Here is an 8,662-nt window from a genome sequence, read left to right as displayed (position 1 = left end):
GCACTGGAGAAAGTGATCGGCCCCTGATGAGTCTGAAGTGTTGAAGTTGTCAAAGCTGGCTGATATCCAATCCCGAACTTATCTTCTTTCACTGGTAATTCCAACAGACGCCCCCAACCGGGAGCAACACCTGAATCCACCACGGCCCGTGCCTGCTTAAAGGATGAGATAGAGGCACCCGCTTTAACCTCTTCCACAGACTCTTGGACAGACAAATCTTCAACCTGGAGGATACCTTTGTCGAGCAAGGCCTGGATACCCTACTGTAGCTTCAAACAACCTCCACTCGGAGCTGGTGCAAGGTCGATGGCCTTTGAATCTATGAGGTCCTGAACTACGTGCTTAAAAGCTTTGCAGTTCTCAATGTCATGGCCAGGTGCCCCAGAGTGGAAGCTACACCTAGCGTTGGCGTCGTAACCCACCGGAAGTCTACCAATAGGAGGAGCCAGAGTGCGCAATTGCACAAGTTGTAGTTGTTGAAGACTAGAAAGCAACTGAGCATACGACATTGGAAGGGTGTCGAAACGCCGGTCCATCATCCTTTGCCTCTGTTGATAAGCGGGTCTGTTACCCGGTTGTTGCTGTTGTTGATACTGAGCTGGTTGACGTTGTGATTGTTGTTGTTGTAGTGGTGCTGCAGCTGGAATGGTCACAGCCGCAACATACGGTTGCTGATGATAATTCTGAAAATTATTCCTCCGGTTATCCCTGTTATGATAAGAAGATATGGCACTTGCATCCCCTTCTCTCCTCTTCTGTCCCTGAATGAACGGCTTCTTCACCCCTGATGAGGATCCACCTTCACTCTGGATCTTGTATGTCTTTAGGTAATTCTCCACCCTTTCTCCAGTAGAGACCACATCAGCAAAGTTGGAAGCATTGCAACCTACCAGACGCTCCAAGTAAGGTTCAGGCAGCGTATTCATGAACATGTTGGCCATTTCCTTTTCCAACATAGGAGGCTGAACACGGGAAGCTGTATCCCTCCAGCGTTGAGCGTATTCCCTGAAGCACTCATTGCTTTTAAGAGACATATTCTGAAGTTGAGTTCTGTCCGGAGCCATGTTTGCATTATACTGATACTGCTTCACGAAAGCCTCTGCCAAATCCCTCCAGCAACGGATGTGGGCTCTGTCCAGCCTCATATACCATTCCAAGGATGCCCCAGCTAGGCTATCCTGGAAGAAGTACATAAGTAGCTTCTCGTCATCAGAGTATGCAACCATTTTACGGAAATAGGCTTGCACGTGAGTTTTGGGGCAAGAACTGCCATTGTATTTGTCAAATATTGGGACCTTGAATTTCAGTGGCACTCTCACACCTGGGACCAGCCCCAAGTCAGCAACATCTACTCCCAGAGGATTTTGTCCTTCCACTGCCTTCAACCTTTCTTCCAATCTTCTAAACATGGGGTCCATGCCAAAGTCTTCTTGAAGCAAGGGGAACTGATCATCCTGACCATCCTGAATGGGTTGTTGACCGGAGGTGACATGTAGGATTGGGATAGGCCCCGGTCCATTGGGACCATTAGCCTCTCCAGCTGGAGGATCAGCCAACGTCTCCGGTTGAGTAATAGGGGGATCCCTCTGCACCAATAACCTAAGCTCCTGCTGTCCTTGAGCCACCCCTTGAACCAAATCCATGAATTGATTCATGCGAATCTTCATCTCGGCGAGCTCTGCCTGTAGGCTTTCCATTACTCTCTGTTGATTCCTTCGGGTACCGTATCGGTGAATGCCTGAGTCAGCTATCCTGCTAGTGGGACACCAAACAAACTGAGAACACTGTGGCGGTACCTGTTATGCAAGACATGCGGATGACTATGCAAATGCAATGACATGTTTATCAATTCCAAAAGGTATTCTACCTCCTTGAAAAGGATAAACATGTGTTAAATGATATGAATGCAAATGATGTGATGATGTGAATGCAATGCAGTGGTATGTCAATCAGGATTGCTATATCTGCTTGAACATCTGTCAGGTTGCACTGTCTGGAGAGAAATTAAGAGCACACCAAACAAAGGTCATGGGATGGATCATGTTATCCTTAATATCAACCACCCATTTTGGCGGATTATGGTTTACACCTTATCAACACCCGAGTTTCATTGATATTAAGGATACCTGATCGGATCAACCATGAATCAAGGGTTTGTCGCAAGTCACGAGCATGGAGTTTAGGTTAAGAACCACCCAAAAGGAGTGTACTAAGGTTTAAACCTGCCAAACATGTTCTACAAAAAGGTTCCCATAGTCATAATCCCATCTTTCGGATATTATTAGAGGAACGACTACTCGTATTCCAACAATATTCTCAAGAGAGACTCTTATGAGTGTAGTATCGCGTAACAATCGTATCAAATCTTACATTTGAACGACTTTCGCACTACGTCCTACGAATAGGCCAAGATGGGTTAGGTAAACTAAGGTCCTTGGCTTCTTAGGTCTATATTGGAACAAGTAATGTCTAACCACAACTTACTTATGTGACATTATTGATCTCAACATGACCTCCACCAAGTGAATGGGCTTGCAAGTCAACTCGCTAAGGAATACTCCACACAAGTTGACAGGACTATGCCATTCTCCTATCTTAAGTGCACTCGAGTTCGGGTATAGAACTCATCTCACAAAGATCACCAAGCAGCCAGCCAACAGAAACAGATACAACAATGATATGTACACAATGTAATAAGGTAAAGCAGGTAAATAAATAACTGTACAAAAGCATGAACACCCAATAAACAAACAAACTACAAAAGCTAGGAGGGACTCGCTTAGGGGAGATGGACCAGCAAGAGGTCAACTTCTTAGGGTCCCCAGCAGAGTCGCCAGCTGTCGCAACCTGAAAAATACAGTGTGCGAAAAAACAACCGGCGAAAGAGAATGACAGAAGAGTCGCCACCGTGCGTTATTCATCCCAAAGGAGGGAAAGGAAACGCTCGAAGTAAACCTGAAAAGAGGAAAGGAAAAGACAAGGTCTCACAACCAAATCTTGGATTCGGGAGTCGGTTATGCGAAGGGAAGGTATTAGCACCCCTACGCATCCATAGTACTCTACGGGATCCACTTTTGTAGTTTTTGTCTAAAGGGTGTGGGTTTACCTAACGTGTTTATTTACTAAAAAGGTTAAGAGAAATGACTCGCGCGGATGTCGCATCCACTGCATACGTATCTCATCTGAATATGAGAATCAGAGTCTTCGTAGCTCGGCTGACCTATGAGTTGGGGGGATGTGTGCTCGCTAAGACATCGCGTCTTATGCCTACGTATCTCATATGGAATGAGAATCAGAGCAAGCCGTAGTTCGGCTAACTACGAAGCCATGGAATGGGTTTTGGATGAACGACGTCACTACGCAATCTACCGGATGCTCGACCTTTGGAGACTTACTCGCCTGTAGTAGAAGGAGTAAACGTGTGTTATGGGTTTTAGGGTTTGGGATGCTCGAGGGCAAAAAGGCAGTCCTTGACGAAGGAACCGCGCTACCTGCAGGGATATGAATACAAAACACAAAACATGTATCTCAAAGTAAAATGCCACCAAGGGGCTCAAACATTGCCTCCTATCGAGGTCTTCCAGCTAAGAAAGCGATAAAGTATGAGAAAGGGAAAAAATTACCACACGGATAAAGATCCGAAGCTATAGCAGTTAAAGGGGCAAGAAACCCTGAAATGTCTCCAGCTGGACCGTCAAAGGAAATCAGTCAACACGAATAATCAGAATAAAACTCCAGGGGGTATCCCACAAATAAAGTGGGAAACCACGCGAGTGTCTCTGCGAAAGCCATGTGAGCCCTCACAAAACTCGACAAAGGGTTAGAGTAGTAGGATGAAATCAAGAGAAAACAATGCCATGGAAACACAAGACAGGTTAGAATAAACAAAATAGGGTAACCCAGAGTTGCCCCTAAATCAAAATGTAACCACATGAATAATTCCATCAAAATTCACAAAAGGCTCACAAAAAGGTATCAAATTCACCCATAATACCTCATACATTTAGAGCATTCAAATAAAAGGCATAAAGATGATGGATATAGGGCAAACCTGATTGGAGAGCTTGATTGAGTTGCGCCCGTGAGGTTTACAAGTTGAGTTCCTTTCAGGGTTTGGAGGTTGCTCTGAACTCTGTTGGCTTTTCTCTCACTATCTTTTCCTCAGGGTTTTGCTTCTCTTCCTTCTTTCTCCAGTGAATCTCCCAGTGTAACTCCAAGTGTAACTCCAAGTGTGTTTTCCTCTACTGAAACTTCAGTATTTATAGACTGATTTTCGTGGGTAATGGGCTCAAATGAGGGAGACCCAAGTCCAAAATAATTTGTTATATTTTATTTATTTATTTAATTAATTAATTAATTAATTAATTAATTAATTTTTTTTTTTTTCGTTTTTTTTTTTTTCGTTTTTTTTTCAGGAAAAATGAAGGGTAAATTTGGGTATTACACATCCATTTATAGGTTTGAAGCATTGGAGGTTTTATCAACTCTACAAACCCAAAGCCATGACCAAATAGATTTCACTAACCAATTAACAACAAAGGCATAAAAAGGTCAATAAAAAATAGTTAAGATAAAATAAACAAGGTGTGAATAAAAATATGGATGAAAAATAATCAAGGTGTGATTAAAAAATATTTGATGAAAATAAAATAAGTGAAAGAAAAAATAAAATGGAAAATGAAAAGAAAATATGTTTAAATGAAAAATAGAAAAATAAAAGAGAAAAATAAAGAAAATACACAAGTGCGGGCGTTGGGGGGTTGAACCCTTGACCTTGGGGTCAACCCCTTCCACTGGGCCAAGAGCCCCTTGATGATAGTAAATGCGCTTTAGAATAATAAATATTAAACAAAAAATTAAAAATAAACATGCGTGAGAAGCTCAACCAATCAGAACATGACAACAAATATTTTTGAATTAAAAACAGATGAAGCACGCACAGAGTAAAAGTTGTTTTTTACCTTGGAACCTTGGATTTTCAGACTCAACAACTCGTCTTTTTTGAGGAATCAAACATGGATTAAAACTCTAAACTCATCATCATTGCATTCTCCACATTCCCGAGCCATTCATTGACTATGAGTGTGGAGTATTTCTCAATAACCAAGATGAAGACTTAACCCTAAAAATAAAATTAAATGATGAATATGGAGCAATCGAATCTTAGACCATATGGCTTAGCATCAGAGTGGAAAATAGAGTAAGACAGTAACTTGTTTGAGGTGAAATAATGAAGGTAACTACCTTACCAGAATCAATTTCTGATGACGGTTTTGACGGGTCCAGGTAGCTCAAGGGAGGTGGTTGCATGTGGTTTTCAAGTTTCAGAAAGCTTGAAGGATGTTGGGTGAAGGTTTCTGGTTGGTCAAATGAGGTTGAAATTGCTCAAAACTCAGAAATTGAAACTTTATTTTGGAGGGTGAAAGTTGGATTTGCAGCAGGGGTTTCTTGGCTTTGGAAGGTTAGTTTTATGATGGAACACCATCCCCTATTTATAGGGAAAGTGTTGGAGTACTTTGGAGGGAAAAGGGAGATGAAAATCTCAGAATGGGGTGGATCCCGAAAATGACAAAAATGGGAGGCTTGTTGGATGAGTGTGGCTTGTGTCTGGCCTACTATTCTTCTCCATTCAATTGGTTTTGCAACTTGCACCAATTAAGTGAAGTAATGGACTTCAATCAGTGTTGAGTTGCCTTTGACTTTTATCCATTTTTGGCAAAATTCTCCTTTTTGAACATGAATCGAATTTGCCTCCATGTGACTTGTTTTCACTCCCATTGACTTTCATTTTTTGTCTTATGATGTTTGCAATATGTTTGGGATCATAAGGGATCAAAACAAAAGGGTTTGAGGTCTTGATGCATGACATTTGCAAAATCTTGCTGATGTGAACTAATGTGTGCACCATGATGAATCACCAACTTTGAACTTGGGCCAAATAAAACTAGCTTATGAATTTTGCATGAAACTTAGGTCATTTAATATTTTCCATGGCCTTAACAATTTGCAAAATTAACCAGATCAAAAGGAGTTATCGGGTGGAAATGACATTGAGGTAAAGTGGAGGTCATGGACATGTTTTTAGGTCTGACTAGGCATTTTGATCAACTTGGCCAATACAAAATTTGAGGTCTTTGCTCAATGAATTAGGTCTTGGACCTTGAAACAGAGTTGAAGAGGGATTCAATTAAGACATTTGGCTCAATAAATATCTTCAAAATCTTGAAATTTAAAAAAGTTATGGGATTTGGACCAAAGGGTAGGTCAAACTTGCCAAAACATGACCAACCAACATGCCCTAGAAATTCCATTTTGAGTTTTCTTGATTTTCAAGGCACCATGATGGATGTTTGAAGCTCAAGTGATCATATCTTGATGGAAAACAAGATTTTAAGTCTTGTGGGATGATTATAGGTCATGTCCATGGGTGAAACCAATGAATTGAAATTGATGAATCAAGATAAAAACAAGAACTTATTCCATGGATGAAATGGATGTTTGCTTGATGGATTATGGTTGAGAATGACTTGAATTGAATGTGAATGGAGTGATGAATGATGGGATGATCAAGTGAGGCAAGGCATAGAAGCAAAGGGTGCACAAATTAGGGTTTCTTGGATCACAAGCTTCATTAAGAGCCATAGTCAGACAAATTAGGGTTTGGGTTGCAAGAGTTGTTTTTGAGATGATTAACAAGGTTGTGGCATGAACATAGTTTGGATTAGGGGTCCTAAAAGGTATGTCCAAGGCACAGAGTGAATCATGACTTGTATAAGCCATTGAGGATCAAGCACTAGGGTTGAGGTCCATGGTTGACCAGATGAATCTTCAAAGTATTTAATGAGGGATCACCATCCAATTAGGTTTTTGGAGGTGAGTGAGATGTCTTGAGTGATCCTCCAAAGTCAAAGGATGCTTGAGGATGAATATTAGGGTTAAGGTGGCTTGGGCACACCCCAACATGATAAAAGGGTCTTGATGCTTCTCAGATGAACACCATGTCTTGAGTTTGAGCTTGCTCATGATGAGTGTAGATGCACATGAGATGATGTATGTTGAACATATGCTTATGCATTAGGGTTATGGAAAGTGGTATGAAGGTAGGGTGAATTTGAGGGTATGACAACAGTAAACTTCCTTCTATTACTAATGTTCTTTTGGTCGATGGTTTGATGCATAACTTATTATCTATTAGTCAACTTAGTGACAATGGTTATGACATCATTTTTAATCAAAAGTCCTATAAGGCTGTTAGTCAAAAAGATGGTACAATCCTTTTTAACAGAAAGAGAAAGAATAACATTTATAAAATCATACTTTCTGATCTTAAGGATCAAACATTAAATGCTTAATGTCTGTTATTAAGGAGCAATGGGTATGACATAAAAGTTTGGGCCATGTTAGCATGAGAAGGATTTCTCAGCTAAATAAGCTTGGATTAGTCAGAGGCTTACCCAACCTGAAGTTCGCTTCAGATGCTCTTTGTGAAGCATGTCGGAAAGACAAGTTTTCTAAAACATATTTCAAAGTGAAAACTGTTGTTTCTACCTCTAGACCGTTAGAACTTCTGCATATTGATGTGTTTGGTCCAATGAAAACCGCCTTTATCAATGGTAAGAAGTATGGATTGGTCATTGTTGATGATATAGTCGTTGGACATGGGTAAAGTTCTTAAAAGACAAGGATGAGTCACATTATGTGTTCTCTACTTTCTGCTCACAAGTGCAAACATAGATGGATTGCAAAATAGTCAGAGTCATAAGTAATCATGGTGGCGAATTCAAAAATAAACTTTTTGAAAATATTTTGATGTAAATGGCGTTTTCCATGATTTCTCCTATCCTAGAACTCCACAGCAAAATAGGGTTGTAGAAAGGAAGAATATGACTTTGCAAGAAATGACCCGCATCATGATCCAAGAAACTAACATGGCTAAGCATTTCTGGGAAGAAGCAGTTAACACAACTTGCTATATTCAGAATAAGATTTCTATTATACCTATTATAGGAAAGACTCCCTATGAATTGTGGAAGAACAGAAAGCCCAACATTTCTTATTTTCATCATTTTGGCTGTGAGTGTTTTATGTTGAACACTAAAGAGAATCTTGGAAAGTTTTATTCTAAAGCACAAAAGTGTTTATTGTTAGGATATTCTGAACCCTCTAAAGGATATAGAATCTTTAACACTAAAACAAAAATTATTGAAGAATCAATTCATGTCATATTCAATGATAAGCTTGACACTGAAAAGTCAAAGCTAGTTGAGAAATTTGTAGATATGAAGATTAACTTCTCAAAATATGAGGATAAAGAATCAAAAGGAAAAGCTAAAGAATCTGAAGCAAAAGACTCAGAAGCGACTCAACCAGAAGTTATCGTTGGTCAAACTCATTAGAAGAAAAGTATATCAAGAAACTCTCATTTTGAAGAATTGATTATGGGAGATAAAGACGCTCCAGTTAGGAATCGATATTCATTCAAACATTCTGAAGAAACTCTTCCGGTTTTGGTTTCTCTGGTAGAGCCCACAACTATTGATGAAGCTCTTTTAGATAATGAATGGATTTTGGCTATACAAGAGGAACTGAATCAGTTCACCAAGAATAATGTCTGGTATCTTGTTCAGAAACCAAAGGGTTTCCATGTTATTGGAACCATATG

The sequence above is a fragment of the Lathyrus oleraceus genome, chromosome 1 (genome assembly GCF_024323335.1).
Source record: "Lathyrus oleraceus cultivar Zhongwan6 chromosome 1, CAAS_Psat_ZW6_1.0, whole genome shotgun sequence".
Taxonomy (NCBI): domain Eukaryota; kingdom Viridiplantae; phylum Streptophyta; class Magnoliopsida; order Fabales; family Fabaceae; genus Lathyrus; species Lathyrus oleraceus.
This window is presented reverse-complemented; position numbering follows the sequence as displayed.